General features: G+C 36.3%; 1 long non-coding RNA gene across 1 annotated transcript; it reads left to right on the top strand.

The window, feature by feature from the left end:
- Positions 1-193: 193 nt before the first annotated feature.
- LOC133570639 (uncharacterized) lies at positions 194-10975 on the top strand. Its single transcript, XR_009810228.2, has 3 exons — positions 194-313; positions 3454-3496; positions 3643-10975. It is a non-coding gene; the product is annotated as an uncharacterized lncRNA (long non-coding RNA).
- The last annotated feature ends 12910 nt before the right edge of the window (positions 10976-23885 follow it).

Consider the following 23885-nt stretch of genomic DNA (forward strand, 5'->3'; position numbering starts at 1 on the left):
AGCTGGAAACAAATGGCGTCTGGCGAAAAGCACGAAAGCGGAAGTAAGTGTCAGCCAACCGCTTGCTTTGCTTTTCATCTTTGTTAGCTCTCGCCACAGCACTGCGTCTGTTTGTAAACATTTACGTCAAAAGCACGTGACGCTGTCGTCGCGTCGTCCAATCAGAGCGCGGAGGTGTGTTCCTGTGGGCGGGGCCCCGCTGGTGTTGCCGTGAAAATGTCACTGCGTGGACTTTTTTTTAGTCGAGGCTGCGTTCGAGGACCCCGCTGGCACCTTCCAGAAGCCACGTCGTGTCCGCCGAGACACGCGCGAGGTAAGAACTCGTCACGCTCACAAAACGTCAACTTATTTCGCGCTAATGTTACCATTTGACTTCCCCCAAGACGATTGCATTGACATGACGTCATACGATGTTATATCACGTATATATCGCGTGTGTTTATGTGCGCGTTACGGAAGCGCGCCGTGTCGCCCACGGCCTACACGGCGAAGTGCGCAGTTGCAATAAAAAAACAAAATAAAACAATATTCAAGCGGTTTGCTTCGGAAGATGAAACTTAAAGTGGTGAAATGTGCTCGGAGGCTGACGAGCAGGTTGTGATGATGAAGCAGCAGATGCTGCGGGAGGATGGTGCGCACTTTATTTACTTCCAACCTTTCCTGCGTCACTGCGTGGCTTCCACGAATGCCGCTGATTATTCCACTTACACCTCTTTGCTTTTGATAATAAGCTTGATATCAGTAATAAATACTCCAATATAAGTCAATAATATCAATAACACAATTAAGGTTCCCCCACGCATTATTTACTCAAGCGTGTTGTTTTGTTTGCTTTTGGCCCCAACAGGAGGATTTTGTGCGCAGTGTTGAGGCCTTGGCGATGACCCCACGCTTGCATCCACAGGTTTTTATGTCATACGCACTTTTTATTCCTCATGTAAACAAAACTGAGCTGCAGTACTCCCAATGAACGCAGAGCGCCGCTGTTTCGCATTGAATCTTAAACTTGAAGTGAGTCAGATTGTTTTACTGCGTAGTAAGGAAGACGTTTGGGAAATGTCTGTGACGTCATAGCCCCAAGTGATGCCAGTACGTTGACGCCTACTGACGTAAAGAGTTTATATGTCTAATCTAAGTATTACACCGATAATCAATCTGAAACAGAAATGCAAATACAATACTAAATATAACACTTAAAAAAGAAAAATCGATCATAACATTATCAATAACAACAACCATAATAATCACCAAAAAGCAAAGTTTGTTACAATAAAAACAATATATGTCATTATTATTTTTTACTTCTCATTTCACTGCTGGACTCTAGAAAGAGGTTCCGCAGCCTCCGAAGCAGAACCTCCACGTTCTGTAACAGCTTCTTCCCTCAGGCCGTAAGACTCTTGAACGCATCATAATTCAATTATCCCCTCAACTCCACCCAAAATGGATTAACTCGCTGGAATAAAAAAGACAATATAACATACATCCATAAACGTGGACGCATGTGAAAAAGTCCAATATATTTATCTGTACAGTAATCTATTTATTTATTTATTTATATATATTATATATATTTATTTATTTTATATATATTATTTATATATATTTATTTATTTATATATGCACCTTATTGCTTTTTTATCCTGCACTACCATGAGCTTATGTAACAAAATTTCGTTCTTATCTGTGCTGTAAAGTTCAAATTTGAATGACAATAAAAAGGAAGTCTAAGTCTAATAATCTGTAATAATAAAAAAAACAATAACAACCGACATAGTGGCTTATGTTTTTATGTTTTTTTAATTATGTTTTTGTTATAATTCATATTGGAAAAAATAAAATTTGATGATGATGAAATGGAAATTTGGGGCTCTAAACATTTTATTTTTTGAGGCTCCACCCCACCCCTTTACAAAAAAATGTCCCTTTTTTTCCTTCACGTAAAAATCTTTTAACAATGTTTATACTTTTGCGATCAGAAATTCAGTTTAATTTACAAAAATTTAAAATACTATTCAAATACATATTAAAATACAATTTAAAAAAAAATCTATAAAAAATTGAATTTGTATTTACAGGTTTTGTTTTATTAAAAACAAACATTTTAACAATTGTTAAAAAATGAATTTCATCTTTGAATTAAAAAACATAATTCAAACATATTTTAAATATATTTAGAATAAATATTAAAATACAGGAAAATCAAAGAGTATAATTCAATAAAAATTCAAATTAATATTTTAAGTTTACATTTTTAACATGTGTTATACTTTTAGAACCACAAAATGAACTTAATTTGATGCATGTTTTCTACTAAAATGAGTTTATGGAAAATAAATTGTTCAATATTTTTGAGGCCCCCAAACATTACCAAAAAGTTTCACTTTTTTATTTATGTAAAACATTTGTTTTAACAACTGTTGTACTTTTGTCATTCAAAAATTGTATTTCATTTACTAAAATGTTGATTTTTTTTTATATTTCAAATATTATTAAAATACAATAAAATTAAGTAATACAAAAATAAATATAAATCAATGAAAAATAAAATAAAAAATGTATGTTTTAAATGTTTTGATAACCATTTTTTAAAACCATTTTTACACTTTTGTAATCATAAAAGTAACTTCATTAGATGCATGTTTTGTACTAAAATGTGTTAATGGGAAATACATTGTTGGATAATATTTTTAAGGCCCTCCATCATTTAACAAAAACAACCTTTTTTATGTGGAAAAAAAATAATTTAAGAACATATTTTAAATATTTTTTAAATAAATATTAAAATACAAAAAAATTAAAATAAGTCTTTGAAAAATCTAATAAATATTAAAATTTGTAACAATTGTTATACTTTTGTAATCACAAGAATAACTTAATTAGATGCCTTTTTTTTGTACTAAAATGAGTTAATGGGAAATACGTTGTTCAATCATATTTTTATTATTTAAGAAAATTCCCTTTTTTTGTGGGAAAAAAAAATTATATTATTGAAATAAATATTAAAATACAAAAAAAAATATATATATATATATATATAAATACAAGTCTTAAAAAAAATCTAATAAATCTTTTAAGTAAAAATGTTAAACAATTGTTTTACTTTTGTAACGACACAATTAATTTAATTAGATGCATGTTTTGTACTAAAATGAGTGATTGGGAAATCAATTGTTCAATAATATATATTCAGTGCAAAATAACAAATTGGACCTAATCAAATCCTAAATTTGCATATCTTCACTAGCCCAGCAGTAATGCTGCGCGGCTGCGGGGACATGTTGCATTATATTCTTCTTGGTGACTGAGCAGGAAGGGGCTAAGAACAAGTTTGGCCCGAAGATGACAAATTAAATTCCAATTTCCTACTTTTAATTTTAATTTTTCTTAATATAAGGCCAATTTTAATTCAATGGCTATCTTTTTAATTCTATTTATCTTTCTTCCTGGCAGGAAGTGATGAGGCGTTCACTGACGGAGGACGTGGCGAATCTCTGTGAGTTTCTTCAACTTCTATGATTGACATTTTTAGTGATCAACGCCACAAGCCCCGCCCCCTCTAAACGGCGACATGAACCTGCTGCTTGTTCATCCACCACTCGATGGGTCCTTGTTGGCGTGTGCCATGTCTTGTGTCCGCAGGTAACCGGGGCAACACACTCTCTGGCAGGAGGAAATGTAACACGCAGGCTGATGTCAATCTCTAAAGTCCACATTTCACGCTGTGGAAACATCTGCTGCAGACGTAACGAGGAGGTAGGAGCTCGTCCGATTTTAGGTCTTGCTCTGGACATTTTCAATCTGCTCAATAACACAGGTGTCAAACTCAAGGCCTGCGGGCCAAATCTGTAGCCCGTCCCTTAATTTTAATGATTCATTTAATGTTGCCTTCCATGTCATTTTTAAAATGGCTCGCCACGTCATTTATGTCATTTCGTCATTCACCTCTTTTTAATAAGACCCGCCAAGGCGTTTTATGTAGTCCGTTAAATTCTTTAAAGTGGCCTGCCACATCCTTTTTTTAATGTAGCCCACCACATCATTTTACGTAGTCCGCCACGTCATCTAATGTTGCCTTCCGTATCGTTTTAAAAGTGGCCTGCCACATCATTTTATGTGGTCCCAACGCCATTTAATGTGGCCCACCATATCATTTTTAAAGTCGCCCGCCAAATCATTTAAAGTGGCATACCACATAATCCTAATGTGGCCCTCCACTTAATTTAATGTGGCCCCCACGCCATTTAAAGCGGCTCCCTACGTCATTTAATGCGGTCTGCCACTTCATTTAATTTGGCCCTCCACAAAAATTAACGTGTCCAGCCACCTCTTTTTAATAAGACCCGCCAAGGCGTTTTATGTAGTCTGTTACATTATTTAAAGTGGACTGCCACTTTCTTTTTTAAATGTAGCCCACCACATCATTTTATGTGGTCCCCATGTCATTTAATGTGGTTCACCATATAATTTTTCATGTGGCACGCCACATCATTTAAAGTGGCCCCCACGTCATTTAATGTGGTCTGCCACATCAATTAATTTGGCCCTCCACGACATTTTTTAACGTGTCCAGTCACCTCTTTTTAATAAGAGCCGCCAAGGCGTTTTATGTAGTCCGTTAAATGTTTTAAAGTGGCCTGCCACATCCTTTTTTTAATGTAGCAAACCACATCATTTTACGTAGTCCGCCACATCATTTAATGTTGCCTTCCGTGTCGTTTTAAAAGTGGCCTGCCACATCATTTTATGTGGTCCCAACGCCATTTAATGTGGCTCACCATGTCATTTTTATAGTCGCCTGCCACATTATTTAAAGTGGCATACCACATAATCCTAATGTGGCCTCCACGCCATTTAAAGCGGCTCCCTACATCATTTAACGCGGTCTGCCACATCAATTAATTTGGCCCTCCACAAAAATTAACGTGTCCAGCCACTTCTTTTTAATAAGACCCGTCAAGGCGTTTTATGTAGTCTGTTACATTATTTAAAGTGGACTGCCACTTTCTTTTTTAAATGTAGCCCACCACATCATTTTATGTGGTCCCCATGTCATTTAATGTGGTTCACCATATAATTTTTCATGTGGCACGCCATGTCATTTAAAGTAGCCCCCCACGTCGTTTAATGTGGTCTGCCACATCAATTAATTTGGCCCTCCACGATATTTTTTAACGTGTCCAGTCACCTCTTTTTAATAAACCCCGCCAAGGCGTTTTATGTAGTCCGTTAAATGTTTTAAAGTGGCCTGCCACGTCCTTTTTTTAATGTAGCCCAACACATCATTTTACGTAGTCCGCCACGTCATTTAATGTTGCCTTCCGTATCGTTTTAAAAGTGGCCCGTCAAGGCGTTTTATGTAGTCCGTTACATTATTTAAAGTGGACTGCCACTTTCTTTTTTAAATGTAGCCCACCACATCATTTTATGTGGTCCCCATGTCATTTAATGTGGTTCACCATATAATTTTTCATGTGGCACGTCATTTAATGTGGTCTGCCACATCAATTAACTTGGCCCTCCACGACATTTTTTAACGTGTCCAGTTACCTCTTTTTAATAAGACCCGCCAAGGCGTTTTATGTAGTTTGTTAAATTTTTCAAAGTGGCCCGCCACATCATTTTACGTAGTCCGCCACGTCATTTAATGTTGCCTTCCGTGTCGTTTTAAAAGTGGCCTGCCACATCATTTTATGTGTTCCCAACGCCATTTAACGTGGCTCACCATGTCATTTTTAAAGTCGTCCGCCACATCATTTAAAGTGGCATACCACATAGTCCTAATGTGGCCTGCCACATCTTTTTTTTAATGTAGCCCACCACATCATTTTATGTGGCCCCCAGGTCGAGAGAAGGTTCTAGAAAAGACGAGCAAAGGGGGAAAGAGAGAGAAGGTTCTAGAAGGGACGAGGAAGGAGAGAGAGAGAGAGAGAGAGAGAGAGAGAGAGAGAAGGTTCTAGAAGGGACGGGCAAAGAGAGAGACAGAGAAGGTTCGAGAAGGCACGAGCGAAGGGAGAGCGCGAGAGAAGGTTCTAGAAAGGACGAGCAAAGGGGAGACAGAGAGAAGGTTCTAGAAGGGACGAGCAAAGAGAGAGAAAGAGAGAAGGTTCGAGAAGGCACGAGCGAAGGGAGAGCGCGAGCTTAGGTTCTAGAAAGGACGAACAAAGGCGAGACAGATAGAAGGTTCTAGAAGGGACGAGCGAAGAGAGAGAGAGAGAGAGAGAGAGAAGGTTCGAGAAGGCACGAGCGAAGGGAGAGCGCGAGAGAAGGTTCTAGAAAGGATGAGCAAAGGGGAGACAGAGAGAAGGTTCTAGAAGGGACGAGCAAAGAGAGAGAGAGAAGGTTCGAGAAGGCACGAGCGAAGGGAGAGCGCGAGAGAAGGTTCTAGAAAGGACGAACAAAGGTGAGACAGAGAGAAGGTTCTAGAAGGGACGAGCGAAGAGAGAGAGAGAGAAGGTTCGAGAAGGCACGAGCGAAGGGAGAGCGCGAGAGAAGGTTCTAGAAAGGACGAGCAAAGGGGAAATAGAGAGAACGTTCTAGAAGCACGAGCAAAGGAAGAGAGAGAGGAGGTTCTAGTAGGGCCGAGCAAAGGGAGAGCGAGAGATAGAGAGAGAAGGTTCTAGAAGGGACGAGCCAGGTAGAACCAGGACGTCCGTGATGTTAGGCCCTCTGCTAGCGATGAGGCGTTAGCGCGAGGAGAGGCTAGCAGCCACACGGAAGCAGAGAGAATTAAACGCTGCGTCACGCTCAGGAAGCAGCAGAAGAAGAAGAAGAGCGTGAGCGTGCACGAGAGCGTGCACGAGGGCGTGTGTGTGTGTGTGTGTGTGTGTGTGTGCGCTCCCTGGGTGTTTGTTTTGTGCTGCAAGTGTCGCTAATAGCAGCACTTGGAAATAACAGCAGCAGAGACGCAGAGAGAGAGAGAGGTGCAGGAGGGAGGAGGGCGAGCGACTCACACACAAGAGAGAGAGAGAGATTTTTTTTTTTTTTTTTTTTTGATTTTTTTTTTTTAGTTGCTACCTCACTTTTTCATGTGCGGACAGAAAATAACAAGTCATGGAGTTTTCCTCCTCAAGTGGACATCTTCTTCCTGCTTGGTACTTCCTTTGCTCTTCCTGTCACTCCAGCTATTACACAAGAACGTGTGTGTGTGTGTGTGTGTGTGTGTGTGTGTGTGTGTGTGTGTGTGTGTGTGTGTGTGTGTGTGTGTGTGTGTGTGTGTGTCCAACATGGATGCCGTAACAACTTGTTTTGACGCGGCTGAGGTGTGTTTTCTAGCACATTCCGGAAGGTTCCTGCGCGGCGGTCGGTCAGTGGCGTTTGTCGAGGTGTCCGAGCGTCTTCCCGGGATCGCCTTTCGGCGCGGCCGCGTTTGTTTACGCGGCGTGGGCGTGGAAGGCAGAGGTGAGCGTGTGTGTCGACAGCAGCTGGCGGTGCAATTAAGAGGACCGCCTTGGTCATGTGACCGTGTTGGTCATGTGACGTGCGTCCAGCCTGCGATTTGAGCACATTGTCGCTAAGCGCAGCTCGCGGAGGCAGAAGTGGTGACGCACTTTCTCTCCGTGCCGGACTTCTCCTCACCTCCTTTTGATCTCCCCCACTTCCTCTCTCTCTCTCTCTCTCTCTCTCTCTTTCTGTGTCACGGGGCGAGGGAGCAGTGGGAGGGGCTAAATGTCAGAGGATGGGCGAGATAAGCGAAAAGAGAGCGAGCTTGTTTACTTCTCCTGGACGGGAAGTTGCTGCGTCACACGCCATCTTCTTATTGGGTGGGAGGGGCCACGCTGGCTTCCCAGGATGCCGAGCGTATCGCTGATTGGCTGGCAAGCGCAAGCCCGGCTGCTGATTGGTCCAGAAGTGTTTGTTGTTTGAAACCAAGGTTTTTGTGATTGGAGGGACGCTCGCTGTTTGTTTCTCTAGGACCACCTGAAGAATGTTTGCCTTCGCTTCTCAGAGTCAAAAGTGAAAATAGGGGGCCACGAATATAAAATTGCCTTATTACACGATTATTTTATTTTTTACAGAGTGATGGATAATTTGCTTTGAAATCATGAGTCCCGATGACTTCAATGATGTGGTGGGCCTCGTTAAAAAGAGGTGGCTGGCCACATAAAATGATGTGGAAAACCACTTTAGATGAAGTGGCGGACCAACTAAAATGATGTAGAGGGCCACAATAAATGATGTGGCAGACTACATAAAATGACGTGGAGGGCCACAATAAATGATGTGGCAGACTACATAAACTGATGTGTAGGGCCAAAATAAATGATGTGGTGGACCACATCAAATAATGTAGAGGGCCACAATAAATGTTGTGGAGGACTACATAAAATGATGTGGAGGGCCACAATAAATGATGTGACCGACCAATTTAAAATGACATGTAGGGCCACATTAGTTGACATGTAGGACCACATACAACGGTGTGGCGGACTACATTAAATGATGTGGAGGGCCATGATAAATGATGTGGCCAACGACATAAAATGATGTGGCGAGCCACAGTAAATGATGTGGTGGGCCACTTTAAATGATGTGGCGGACTACATAAAATTACTTGGCGGACCGACCACGTCAACATGACATGGAGGGCCACTTTAAGTGACATGGAGGACCACATAAAATGACGTGGCGGACTACATCAAATGATACAGCGGACCACAAAACATGATGTGGAGGGCCAAAATAAATAATGTGACAGACCACTTTAAAATGACATGTAGGACCACATGCAATCGTGTGGCGGACTACATAAAATGATGTGGAGGGCCACAATAAATGATGTGGCGGACTACATAAACTGATGTGTAGGGCCAAAATAAATGATGTGGCGGACCACATCAAATAATGTAGAGGGCCACAATAAATGTTGTGGAGGACTACATAAAATGATGTGGAGGGCCACAATAAATTATGTGGCGGACTACATCAAATAATGTGGCGGGCCACAATAAATTATGTGGCGGACTACATCAAATAATGTGGAGGGCCACAATAAATGATGTGGCGGACTACATAAAATGATACAGCGGACCACAAAACATGATGTGGAGGGCCACAATAAATGATGTGACAGACCACTTTAAAATGACTTGTAGGTCCACTTTAGATGACATGTAGGACCACATGCAATGGTGTGGCGGACTACATAAAATGATGTGGAGGGCCACAATAAATTATGTGGCGGACTACATCAAATAATGTGGAGGGCCACAATAAATGTTGTGGCGGACTACATCAAAAAATGTGGAGGGCCACGATAAATGATGTGGCGGACTACATAAAATGATACAGCGGACCACAAAACATGATGTGGAGGGCCACAATAAATGATGTGACAGACCACTTTAAAATGACTTGTAGGTCCACTTTAGATGACATGTAGGACCACATGCAATGGTGTGGCGGACTACATAAAATGATGTGGAGGGCGACAAACTGATGTGGAGGGCCACAATAAATGATGTGGCGGACTACATCAAATAATGTGGAGGGCCACAATAAATGTTGTGGAGGACTACATAAAATGATGTGGAGGGCCACAATAAATTATGTGGCGGACTACATCAAATAAGGTGGAGGGCCACAATAAATGATGTGGCGGACTACATCAAAAAATGTGGAGGGCCACAAAACATGATGTGGAGGGCCACAATAAATGATGTGACAGACCACTTTAAAATGACTTGTAGGTCCACTTTAGATGACATGTAGGACCACATGCAATGGTGTGGCGGACTACATAAAATGATGTGGAGGGCGACAAACTGATGTGGAGGGCCACAATAAATGATGTGGCGGACTACATCAAATAATGTGGAGGGCCACAATAAATGTTGTGGAGGACTACATAAAATGATGTGGAGGGCCACAATAAATTATGTGGCGGACTACATCAAATAAGGTGGAGGGCCACAATAAATGATGTGGCGGACTACATCAAAAAATGTGGAGGGCCACAATAAATGATGTGGCGGACTACATAAAATGATACAGCGGACCACAAAACATGATGTGGAGGGCCACAATAAATGATGTGACAGACCACTTTAAAATGACTTGTAGGTCCACTTTAGATGACATGTAGGACCACATGCAATGGTGTGGCGGACTACATAAAATGATGTGGAGGGCGACAAACTGATGTGGAGGGCCACAATAAATGATGTGGCGGACGACATAAAATTATGTGGCGTACCACGTCAACATGACATGGAGGACCACATAAAAAGATAAATCGGACTACAAAACATGATGTGACCTACCACTTTAAAATGACATGTAGGGCCACATTCAAAAGATATGAGGGCCACTTTAGATGACATGTAGGACCACATACAACGGTGTGGCGTACTACATTAAATGATGTGGAGGGCCACAATAAATGATGTGGCCGACTACATAAAATGATGTGGCGGGCCGCAGTAAATGATGTGGCGGACTACATAAAATTACTTGGCGGACCACGTCAACATGACATGGAGGGCTACTTTAAGTGACATGAAGGACCACATAAAATGATACAGCGGACCACAAAACATGATGTGGAGGGCCACAATAAATGATGTGACCGACCACTTTAAAATGACATGTAGGGCTACATTCAAAATATATGAGGGCCACATTAGATGACATGTAGAACCAAATACCATGGTTTGGCGGACTGCATAAAATGATGTGGAAGGCCACAATAAATGATGTGACCAACTACGAAAAATGACGTGGCGGGCCACAGTAAATGATGTGGCGGACTACATCAAATAATGTGGAGGGCCACAATAAATGATTTGGCGGACTACATCAAATAATGTGGAGGGCCACAATAAATGATTTGGCAGACTACATCAAATAATGTGGAGGGCCACAATAAATGATGTGACAGACCACTTTAAAATGACATGTAGGGCCACATTAGATGACATGTAGGATCACATGCTATGGTGTGGCGGACTACATAAAATGATGTGGAGAGCCACAATAAATGATGTGACCAACTACATGTGTGTGTGTATGTGTATATGTATGTATATATATATATATATATATATATATATATATATATATATATATATATATATATATATATATATATATATATATACATACACACACACACAAATAAATACATACATACATGTGTGCGTGTGTGTGTGTATATACAGTATATTATATATATATATATATATATATATATATATATATATATATATATATATATACAGTATATATATATATACATACACACACACACACACACATCTATATGCTTGTGTCCATTCTTCTTGGCTGCTGTTACAAAGGACTGCTGTCCCTTTAAATGTTTTATAAGTGTTACACAACAGGTCCAGTGGCTCACAATCAGCAGGCCAGAAAGAAAGAGAGAACAAAGTAGTCGAGTAGAGTTACAACCACAATTGTAGACACAAAGTACATGATTGCATAAACAACAACAAACATGATTGTGTAAACAACAACAAACATGTATGTGTAAACAACCACATACATGATTGTATAAACAACAACGTATATGATTGTGTAAAAAACAACGTACATGATTGTATAAACAGCAACGTACATGATTGTGTAAATAACAACGTACATGATTGTGTAAACAACAACAAAGTACATGATTGTGTAAACAACATACATGATTGTAAAATGACATACATGATCGTATAAACAACAACATGCATGATTGTGTAAACAACAATGTACATGATTGTGTAAACAACATACATGATCGTGTAAACAACATACATGATTGTGTAAATAACATACATGATTGTGTAAACAACATACATGATTGTATAACATACATGATTGTATAAACAAAAATGTCCATGATTGTGTAAACAATGTGCATGATTGTATAAACAACAACATACATGATTGTATAAAAGACAACAAACATGATTGTGTAAACAACAACAAACATGATTGTAGAAAACACAACGTACATGATTGTATAAACAACAACGTACATGATTGTGTAAACGCGCAGATTGTGTAAACAACAATGCACATGATTGTATAAACAACAACATACATGATTGTGTAAACAACATACATGATCGTGTAAACATACATTATTGTGTAAACAACATCATACATTATTGTGTAAACAACAACGTACATGATAGTGTAAAAAAACGACATACACAATTGTGTTAACATTATAAATTATTGTATAAAAAACTATGTACATGATTGTGTAAACAACATACATGATTGTGTAAACTACAACGTACATGATTGTATAAACAACAACGTACATAATTGTGTAAAAAACAACATACATGATTGTGTAAACAACAACGTACATGATTGTATAAACAACGTACATGATTGTGTAAATAACAACGTACATGATTGTGTAAACAACAACAAAGTACATGATTGTGTAAACAACATACATGATTGTGTAAATAACAACATACATGATTGTAAAATAACATACATGATTGTATAAACAACAATGTGCATGATTGTGTAAACAACAATGTACATGATTGTGTAAACAACAACATACATGATTGTGTAAACAACAACATACATGATTGTATAACAACATACATGATTGTATAATAACATACATGATTGTATAAACAACAACGTACATGATTGTATAAACAACATACATGATTGTATAAACAACAACACACATGATTGTATGAACAACAAAGTACATGATTGTATAAACAGCAAAGTACATGATTGTGTAAACAACATACGTGATTGTATAAACAACAACATACATGGTTGTATAAACAACAACATACATGATTGTGTAAACAACAACATACATGATTGTATAAACAACATACATGATTGTATAAACAACAAAGTACATGATTGTATAAACAACAAAGTACATGATTGTATGAACAACAAAGTACATGATTGTATAAACAACAATGTACATGATTGTATAAACAACAAAGTACATGATTGTATAAACAACAAAGTACATGATTGTGTAAACAACATACATGATTGTATAAACAACAACATACATGATTGTGTAAACAGCAATGTACATGATCGTGTAAACAACAACATACTTGATTGTGTTAACAACATACATGATTGTGTAAAAAACAACGTACATGATTGTGTAAACAACATACATGATAGTATAAACGACAACATACATGATTGTGTAAACAACATACCTGATAGTATAAACAACAACATACATGATAGTATAAACAACAATGTACATGATTGTGTAAACAACATACATGATAGTATAAACAACAACATACATGATAGTATAAACAACAATGCGCGTGATTGTGTAAACAACAATGTACATGATTGTGTAAACAACATACATGATAGTATAAACAACAATGTACATGATTGTGTAAACAACATACGTGATAGTATAAACAACAAAGTACATGATTGTGTAAACAACATACATGATTGTATAAACAACAACATACATGATTGTATAAACAACAACATACATGATTGTGTAAACAACAACATACATGATTGTGTTAACAAAATCCATGATTGTGTAAACAACAACGTACATGATTGTGTAAACAACAACGTACATGATTGTGTTAATAACATACATGATTGTGTAAACATTAAGTAGTTAAATGTATAAACAACAACGTACATGATTGTATAAACAACATAGATGATAGTATGAACAACATTGTACATGATTGTGTAAACAACATACATGATAGTAAAAACAACAATGCGCGTGATTGTGTAAACAACAATGTACATGATTGTGTAAACAACATACATGATAGTATAAACAACAATGTACATGATTGTGTAAACAACAATGTACATGATTGTGTAAACAACATACGTGATAGTATAAACAACAATGTACATGATTGTGTAAACAACATACATGATAGTATAAACAACAACATACATGATAGTATAAACAACAATGTACATGTTTGTGTAAACAACATACATGATAGTATAAACAACAATGTACATGATTGTGTAAACAACAATGTACATGATTGTGTAAAAAACATACATGATAGTATAAACAACAGAGTACATGATTGTATAAACAACAAAGTACATGATTGTGTAAACAACATACGTGATTGTATAAACAACAACATACATGATTGTGTAAACAACAACATACATGATTGTGTTAACAAAATCCATGATTGTGTAAACAACAACGTACATGATTGTGTAAACAACAACGTACATGATTGTGTTAACAACATACATGATTGTGTAAACATTAAGTACTTGATTGTATAAACAACGTACATGATTGTATAAACAACATACATGATAGTATAAACAACATTGTACATGATTGTGTAAACAACATACATGATAGTATATACAACAATGCACATGATTGTGTAAACAACAATGTACATGCTTGTGTAAACAACATACATGATAGTATAAACAACAAAGTACATGATTGTATAAACAACAAAGTACATGATTGTGTAAACAACATACATTATTGTATAAACAACAACATACATGATTGTGTAAACAACAACATACATGATTGTGTAAACAACAACATACATGATTGTGTTAACAAAATCCATGATTGTGTAAACAACAACATACATGATTGTGTAAACAACAACGTACATGATTGTGTTAACAACATACATGATTGTGTAAACATTAAGTACTTGATTGTATAAACAACAACGTACATGATTGTATAAACAACATACATGATAGTATAAACAACATTGTACATGATTGTGTAAACAACATACATAATAGTATAAACAACAATGCACATGATTGTGTAAACAACAATGTACATGCATGTGTAAACAACATACATGATAGTATAAACAACAATGTGCATGATTGTGTAAACAACAACTGGGGCATGTTTTGGTTTCCCCGTTTTTGTCTTTGAAGTCAGAGCGCTAAGATTACCTGTCCTGGCCCCGCCCCCTTTCTCCTGTTACTTCTTCAGATGGAGCAGCTGGAGATGTTCATCTTCTACCTGCACTACTTACTGACCTCTGTGTGTGTGTGTGTGTGTGTGTGTGTGTGTGTGTGTGTGTGTGTGTGTGTGTGTGTGTGTGTGTGTGTGTGTGTGTGTGTGTGTGTGTGTGTGTGTAATGTTGTGTGAGCGTGTGTGATGTTGTGTGAGTGTGTAATGTTGTGTGAGTGTGTGATGTTGTGTGAGTGTGTGTGTGTGTAATGTGTGAGTGTGTGTGTGATGTTGTGTGAGTGTGTGTGTGTGTAATGTGTGAGTGTTGTGTGAGTGTGTATGTTGTGTGAGTGTGTATAATTTGTGTGTGTGTGGGTGTGTGATGTTGTGTGATGTTGTATGAGTGTGTGATGTTGTGTGAGTGTAATGTTGTGTGTGTGTTTGATGTTGTATGAGTGTGTGATGTTGTGTGAGTGATGTTGTATGAGTGGGTGATGTGTGAGTGTATGTGTGTGAGTGTAATGTTCTGAGTGTATGTGTGTGCGTGTAATGTTGTGTGTGTGTAATGTTGTGTGAGTGTGTGTGATGTTGTGTGAGTGTATGTGATGTTGTGTGAGTGTGTATGTTGTGTGAGTGTATAATGGTGTGTGTGTGTAATGTTGTGTGTTTTTAATGTTGTGTGAGTGTGCGTGTTTGTGTGTGTGAGTGTGTGTGATGTTGTGTGAGTGTGTGATGTTGTGTGAGTGTGTATAATGTTGTGTGTGATGTTGTGTGAGTGATGTTGTATGAGTGTGTGTGATGTTGTGTGAGTGTATGTGTGTGTAATGTTGTGAGTGTTTGTGTGTGTGTAATGTGTGTGTGTGTGTGCGTGTAATGTTGTGTGAGTGTGTGTGATGTTGTGTGTATGTGTGTGTGATGTTGTGTGAGTCATGTATGTGTGTGTGATGTTGTGTGAGTCATGTATGTGTGTGTGATGTTGTGTGAGTGATGTTGTGTGAGTGTATGTGTGTGAGTGTATGTGTGTGTGATGTTGTGTGTGTGTGTGTATGTGTGTGTGATGTTGTGTGAGTGTGTATGTTGTGTGAGTGTGTATAATAGTGTCTGTGTGTAATGATGTGTGTGTGTAATGTTGTGTGAGTGTGTATGTTGTGTGAGTGTGTATAATGGTGTCTGTGTGTAATGGTGTGTGAGCGTGTGTGTGCGTGTATGTGTGTGTGATGTGTGATGTTGTGTGAGTGTGTGATGTGTGAGAGTGTATAATGCTGTGTGTGATGTTGTGTGAGTGATGTTGTATGAGTGTGTGTGATGTGTGTGTGATGTTGTGTGAGTGTATGTGTGTGTAATGTTGTGAGTGTATGTGTGTGTGTAATGTGTGTGTGTGTGTAATGTTGTGTGAGTGTATGTGTGTGTGATGTTGTGTGTGTGTGTGTGATGTTGTGTGGTGTTGTGTGAGTGTGTATAATGGTGTGTGTGTGTGTGATGTGTGAGTGTGTGATGTTGTGTGTACGTGATGTTGTGTGGGTGATGTGTGAGGTGTGATGTTGTGTGATGTTGTGTGAGCGTGTAATGTTGTGTGCGTGTGTAATGTTGTGTGATGTGTGAGCGTGTAATGTTGTGTGAGTGTGTGATGTTGTGTGAGTGGGAGATGTTCTATGTGCGTGATGTTGTGTGAGTGTATGTGTGTGTGATGTGTGTGTGTGTGTGATGTTGTGTGGTGTTGTGTGAGTGTGTATAATGGTGTGTGTGTGTGTGATGTGTGAGTGTGTGATGTTGTGTGTACGTGATGTTGTGTGGGTGATGTGTGAGGTGTGATGTTGTGTGATGTTGTGTGAGCGTGTAATGTTGTGAGCGTGTGTAATGTTGTGTGATGTGTGAGCGTGTAATGTTGTGTGAGTGTGTGATGTTGTGTGAGTGGGAGATGTTCTATGTGCGTGATGTTGTGTGAGTGTATGTGTGTGTGATGTTGTGTGTGTGTGTGATGTTGTGTGGTGTTGTGTGAGTGTGTATAATGGTGTGTGTGTGTGTGATGTGTGAGTGTGTGATGTTGTGTGTACGTGATGTTGTGTGGGTGATGTGTGAGGTGTGATGTTGTGTGATGTTGTGTGAGCGTGTAATGTTGTGTGCGTGTGTAATGTGTGATGTGTGAGCGTGTAATGTTGTGTGAGTGGGAGATGATCTATGTGCTATAATCTAATGTTAGTATGCTAACATTTTCTGCTTGTTCTCAGCTAATTTTGTCTGTTTAAAGTCAAATCATGAATTTTGATTCTTGGCGCCATCTTGGCTAACTTCTTCTCGCATACTTCTAGAAACGTTAGCATGCTAATATTTTATGCTAGCATTTTTGCTCATTTCCTTCGTATTAACGTTTAAAAATCATGAAATTTGATACTTGGCGCCATCTTACAAGAATGCTAACTTTTCTAGTGTTATCATGCTAACAGTAGTATGCTAACATGTTTTGCTCGTGTTTTCGCTAATTTGGTATGTTTGAAGTATAATCCTGAATTTTGATACATGGCGCCATTTTACAAGTACGCTAACTTATCCAGTGTCATCACGCTAACGTTAGCATGCTAACATTTTATACTTGCTTTTTAGCTAGTTTTGAAGTAAGTATCAAATGAATTTTGATACTTGCCACCATCTTGGAAGTATGCTAACTTTTTCTGTATTAGCATGCTAACGTTGACATGCTAATGTTTTTTTTGTCATTTTTGGTCATTTAATTCTATTAAACCTAAAAAAAAATCATAGAATTTGATACTGGGCGCCATCTTACATGTACGCTAACTTTTCTAGTGTCATTACCCTAAAGTTAGCACATTAACGCTTTATGCTAGCATTTATGCTAATTTAATTTGTATAAAAATAAAAATCGGGAACTTTGATACTTGTCACCATCTTGGAAATATGCTAACTTATTCTGTACTAGAATGCTAATGTTAGCATGCTAATATTTTATGCTAGCATTTTTGCTAATTTCCTCCGTATTAACTTTTAAAAATCCTGAAATTTGATACTTGGCGTCATCTTAAATGTACGCTAACTTATCTAGTGTCATCATGCTAAAGTTAGCATACTAACGATTTTTTTTGCTAATTTTGTATGTTTTAAACTAAAAATCATGGATTTAGAAGTAAGTACGTTAACTTGCTAGAAGTTAACGTACTTACGCTAGCATGCTAACTTTCTATGCTAGCATTTTTGCAATTTTTATTCATATAAAACTAAAATTAATGAGTTTTAAGACATGTCTCTCCCTCTTGCAAGTATGCTAACTGCTCACAGTATACCAAGCTAATGTTAGCGTGTTAGCATTTAATGCTAGATTTTTAGCTCCAGAAATTCACAGCACAGATAGCAGGCTCATCAAAATTTAGTCAATTTCTAACGGCTCGCGGCGCAGTCGCTAGCATTCTAATATTAGCATGCTAGCTCTTTTTTTATTACAATTTTACAGGTACACACCTCAGCGGCAAATATTTTGTTACTTGACAAATGATACCTGTTTGCATGCTAACGTTAGTGTGCTAGCTTTTTTTGTGTGCTAATTTTGTAGACTTACACCTTTGGCATATTTTGGTACTTGATACATGTTACCGTTAGCAGGCTAGCATTTTAAACACATTTCCAGGTAAAACACTCAAGAGTAATATGTTTGATACTTTACATTTAGCATTTTAGCATGCTAACATTAGCATATTACATTTGTTTCTGCTAATTTAGCATGTGTACACCTCAGTTTCATATATTTTGGTATTTCCCTAATGTTTTTTAACCTTAAGCATATTGTTAGCATGCTAGCTTTTTTTTTTAGCTCAATGTTTATGTGACTTGACGTTATCTGGCCCCATTCTCATGGAATTTCTACCAAACTAGCATTCTGTAGTTCTCTGGGGGAAAAATTCCAAGTTAAAAAAAATTCCAGGAATTCACAAAATTCCCGTTTTTTAGAACCCTTTTTTCTGTCTACTACTCCTTGCACATATTTCAACCCACTTCAACAGTCAACTCATTCCTCTTAATCAGGACAAATAAGTCGAGTTGGTTTTTTAACTGGAAAAATTCCCGGTTTTCTCAAAATTCCAGGAATTCCATAATACCCTTTTTCAATTAAAAATGTTACCACTTCAACATTTCTCGACCGATTTGAAAAATTCCAACAGCAACCATTTCAACTCATTCAGAACATACAAAAATGCTTAGCATTTTTGAAAAAAATCCCGCTTTTCCCGAAATTCCCACATTTCCAGGAAGTTCCCATTGAAATGAATGGAACATTTTTCAAACTTCCACAACTCCCACATTTTTTATCCGATTCAAACCGTTCCAAATCCAAAATATTCAGCCTGTTCAGGAATTATATGCTCTCCTTCAATATTTCTAAAAAAAAATCCTAAAATTACCAGTTTTTAGGGACATTTTCCCCATTCAAAATGAATTATCAATTTTTCAACCCATTCAAACCCTTACACCTTCAACACATTCCACTCATCCTGGAAATTCAAACAACCATTTTTCCACGTTCAACAAATTTCCAGGAATTCCTGTTTTTTTCCAACCTTATTTCCAAACGTTTTTCGTTCGACGACTCCTTTCACATTTTTCAACCCATTTCAACCATTCCACTGTCAAAACATTCCTCTTAGTCAGGACAAACAAACAAGTTGGTTTAAGAACTTGAAAAATTCCCGGTTTTCCCGATATTCCGTAATACCATTTTTCTATTAAAAAACTGTTTACTACTACGATTCCAACACCAACCAATTCAGCTCATTCCGGACATTAATGCTTCTCATCATTTTTTTTTTTTAAATCCCACTTTTCCCAAAATTCCCAAATTTCCAGGAAGTTCCCATTGAAATGAATGGGACATTTTTCCAAGTTGCACAATTTGCAAATTTTTCAACCTATTCAAACCATTCCACCTCCAACACATTCCACTCATCCTGGAAATTCAAACAACCATTTTTGCTTGTTCAACAAATTTCCAGGAATTCCCGTTTTTCTCTAACCTTATTTCGTTTGTTGACTCCTTTCACATTTGTCAACCCATTTCAACCGTTCCACTGTCAAAACATTCCTCTTAGTCAGGACAAAAAAACAAGTTGGTTTAATAACTTGAAAAATTGCCAGTTTTCCCGAAATTCCGTAATACCATTTTTCAATTAAAAAAAACTGTTACTACTTCAACATTTCTCGGCCGATTTAAACGATTCCAACACCAACCAATTCAGCTCATTCAGGACATCCATGCTTCTAATAAAAAAATTTTTTTAATCCCGCTTTTCCCGAAATTCCCAAATTTCCGGGAAGTTCCCATTGGAAATGAATGGGACATTTTTCCAAGTTGCACACTTCCTACATGTCTCAACCTATACAAACCATTCCAACATCAACACAATCCACTCATCCTGGAAATCCAAAAAAAACATTTTTCCATGTTCAACAAATTTCCAGGAATTCCCGTTTTTCTCTAACCTTATTTCGTTCGACGACTCCTTTCACATTTGTCAACCTATTTCAACTGTTCGTTCCACTGTCAAAACATTCCTCTTAGTCAGGACAAAAAACCAAGTTGGTTTAAGAACTTGAAAAAATCCCGGTTTTCCCGATATTCCGTAATACCATTTTTCAATAAAAAAAACAACTGTTACTACATCAACATTTCTCGACCGATTTAAACGATTCCAACACCAACCAATTCAGCTCATTCAGGACATTCATGCTTCTAATAATTTTTTTTGTTTAATCAAATTTCCAGGAAGTTCCCATTGTAATGAATGGGACAAGTTGCACAATTCCCACATTTTTTAACCCATTCACACCATTCCAACATCAACACATTCCACTCATCCTGGACATTCGAACAAATACTTTCCCAAGTTCCAAACCCAATTCTGGTTTTCCTGGAAATTCAAACTCTTCAACATTCAAACTCTTTTTACATTCATACTGTCAGCATTTCAGTTTCATAGGAGCATTCACACGCAATTCCTTCCTCATCTAGTTTCCTGATGTTGTTCCCTCCTTCTCTAGCAAGAACCGCCTTCAAGCCCATCCTTTTGGAATGAACAATGAGTGGATTTGGGCGTGAGGACGTGAGAAAAGCCCCCCTTGGAAGCTGGTCTCAGATGGTGTCTTAGAGTCATGTCATCCATCTAGCACCATTTGAAATCAGTGTTCTTGGGGCGGGAGGTGACCACGAGAGACGCGGCCAGCAGGCGGCAGAAAACGACGCCCACCTTTTGGTCCTTTTTCCAAGGTTGACCGATTTCTTCTGGCGCTCGAAGTCTGCCTTCGTTTTCTAGCACCATTTGAAATCGGTTACAGTGAAGGACAGATTTCACCGGGGCGGACGGCTGACGACGGACGGACTGAGGAAGCGTCAAGAAAGAAGCTCTTTTATACTTCTGTCAATCACACCTTTGGAATAAAACTATTCAATGTTTTTGTTGTCAATGTTCACACCTTCTTTTAAAAACATCAAGCAGTGATGTCCAAAGTGCGACCCGGGGGCCATTTGTGTCTCCAAACCAATTTATTTAACGAAATGTGTCGTTTTGACACCGTGAACTGATTTTTTTTTTTTTTTTTTTTTTTTACATCAAATGATGCTGATAATTTCAATTTTAAAAAATTGTGTTAGCAAAATGTGTGTTTAAAAATTCAGTGTATACAATTTTTTGTGTATACAATTGTACACTGAATGTATTGTACATTCAGTGTACAATTTTTTACACATTTTTATACACTGATTTTGTTAAACACTACATTTTTATACGCTGATTTTCTTCCACTGAATTTATAAACTGAACTTTTATAAACTTAATTTGTAAACACTAAATTTACACTGGAAACAATTCAGTGTATTTTTTTACATTGAATTTTTTAAACACTGTTTTTTTTTTAAACACTGAATTTTTAAACAATTTTTTTTTTTTACACTGAATTTGTACACACATTTTTATACACAAAACTTTTATAAACTTAATTTTTAAACACAAAATTTACAGTGGAAACAATTCACAATTTTTTATACACTGAATTTTTAAACACTGAAAAAAATTGTGTTAGCAAAATGTGTGTTTAAAAAGTCAGTGTTATAAATTTCAGTGTATAAAAATTCAGTGAATAAATTTTTACACTGAATTTTTATACACTGATTTTTCTAAACACTGAATTTTTATACGTTGTTTTTTTCCACTGAATTTGTACACACTACATTTTATACTCTGAACTTTTATAAACTTAATTTTCAAACACTTAATTTATACAGGAAACAATTCAGTGTATTTTTTTTACACTTAACTTTTATACACTGAATTTTTAAACACTGATTGTTTTTATGCTGAATTTTTATACAATTAAGTTTTTAAACACTGAATTTTTAATTTTATGCTTTTTTTTTACACTGAATTTGTACACACATTTTTATACACTGATTTTTTTTAATTATTTTTTTTACACTGAATTTTTATACACTTTTTTTTTCTGAAATTGTATATATATTTTTTCCCACTAAATTTGTACACACTACATTTTTATTCACTGAACTTTTATCAACTTAATGTTTAAACACAAAAGTTTCACTGGAAACAGTTTTATACACAAAATGTTTATAAATTTAATTTTTAAACAAAATTTACACTGGAAACAATTCACAATTTTTTATACACTGAATTTTTAAACAGAATATTTATACACTGATTTTTTACATTGAAAAAAATTGTGTTCGCAAAATGTGTGTTTCAAAATTCAGTGTTTTAAATTTCAGTGTATACATTTTTACACTGATTTTTTTTATACACTGATTTTTCTAAACACTGAATTTTTATACGTTGATTTTTTTCCACTGAATTTGTACACTACATTTCTATACACTGGACTTTTAAAAACTTAATTTTAAACACTTAATTTATACTGGAAACAATTCAGTGTATTTTTTTTACACTGAACTTTTATACACTGAATTTTTAAATACAAATTTTTTTTACGCTGAATTTTTATACACTTAAGTTTTTAAACACTGAATTTTTACACTGAATTTGTACACAACATTTTTATACACTGATTGTTTTTGGGTTTTTTTACACTGAATTTTTATACACAGATTTTTTTATATGCTGATATTTTTCCTACTGAATTTGTACACTACATTTATTTTCACTGAACTCTTATCAACTTAATTTTTAAACACTAAAGTTACACTGGTAACAATTCAGTGTATTGTTTTTTTACACTGAATTTTTAAACACTGTTATTTTTTTACACTGAATTTTATACACTTAAGTTTTTAAACACTGAATTTTTAAACATTTTTTTTTTTACACTGAATTTGTACACACATTTGTATAAACTTCATTTTTAAACACTAAATTTACACTGGAAACAATTCACAATTTTTTATACAATGAATTTTTAAAGACAGAATTTTTATTAAATTATACAATTTATTATATTTATTAAAACTGTTGTGTATTGTATGCTTATTAATTGTTGCATATTGTATCATTAATAAATGTTGCGTATTGTATTTTAATGATTAAATGTTGCATATTGTATTTTATTAAATGTTGCGTATTGTATTTGAATGATTAAATGTTGCGTATTGTATCTTAATGATTAAATGTTGCGTATTGTATTTTTATTAATAATGTTGCATATTGTATTAATAAATGTTGCGTATTGTATTTTAATGATTAAATGTTGCATATTGTATTATTAACAAATATTGCATATTGTATTTTAATGATTAAATGTTGCATGTTGTATTTTATTAAATGTTGCATATTGTATTATTAATAAATGTTGCATAATGTATTTTAATGATTAAATGTTGCGTGTTGTATTTTATTAAATGTTGCATATTGTATTTTAAAGAATAAATGTGTATTGTATTTTTATTAAAAGTTGCATATTGTATTATTAATAAATGCTGCGTAATGTATTTTAATGATCAAAT

Source organism: Nerophis lumbriciformis, linkage group LG01 (assembly GCF_033978685.3).
Source record: "Nerophis lumbriciformis linkage group LG01, RoL_Nlum_v2.1, whole genome shotgun sequence".
Classification (NCBI taxonomy): Eukaryota; Metazoa; Chordata; class Actinopteri; order Syngnathiformes; family Syngnathidae; genus Nerophis; species Nerophis lumbriciformis.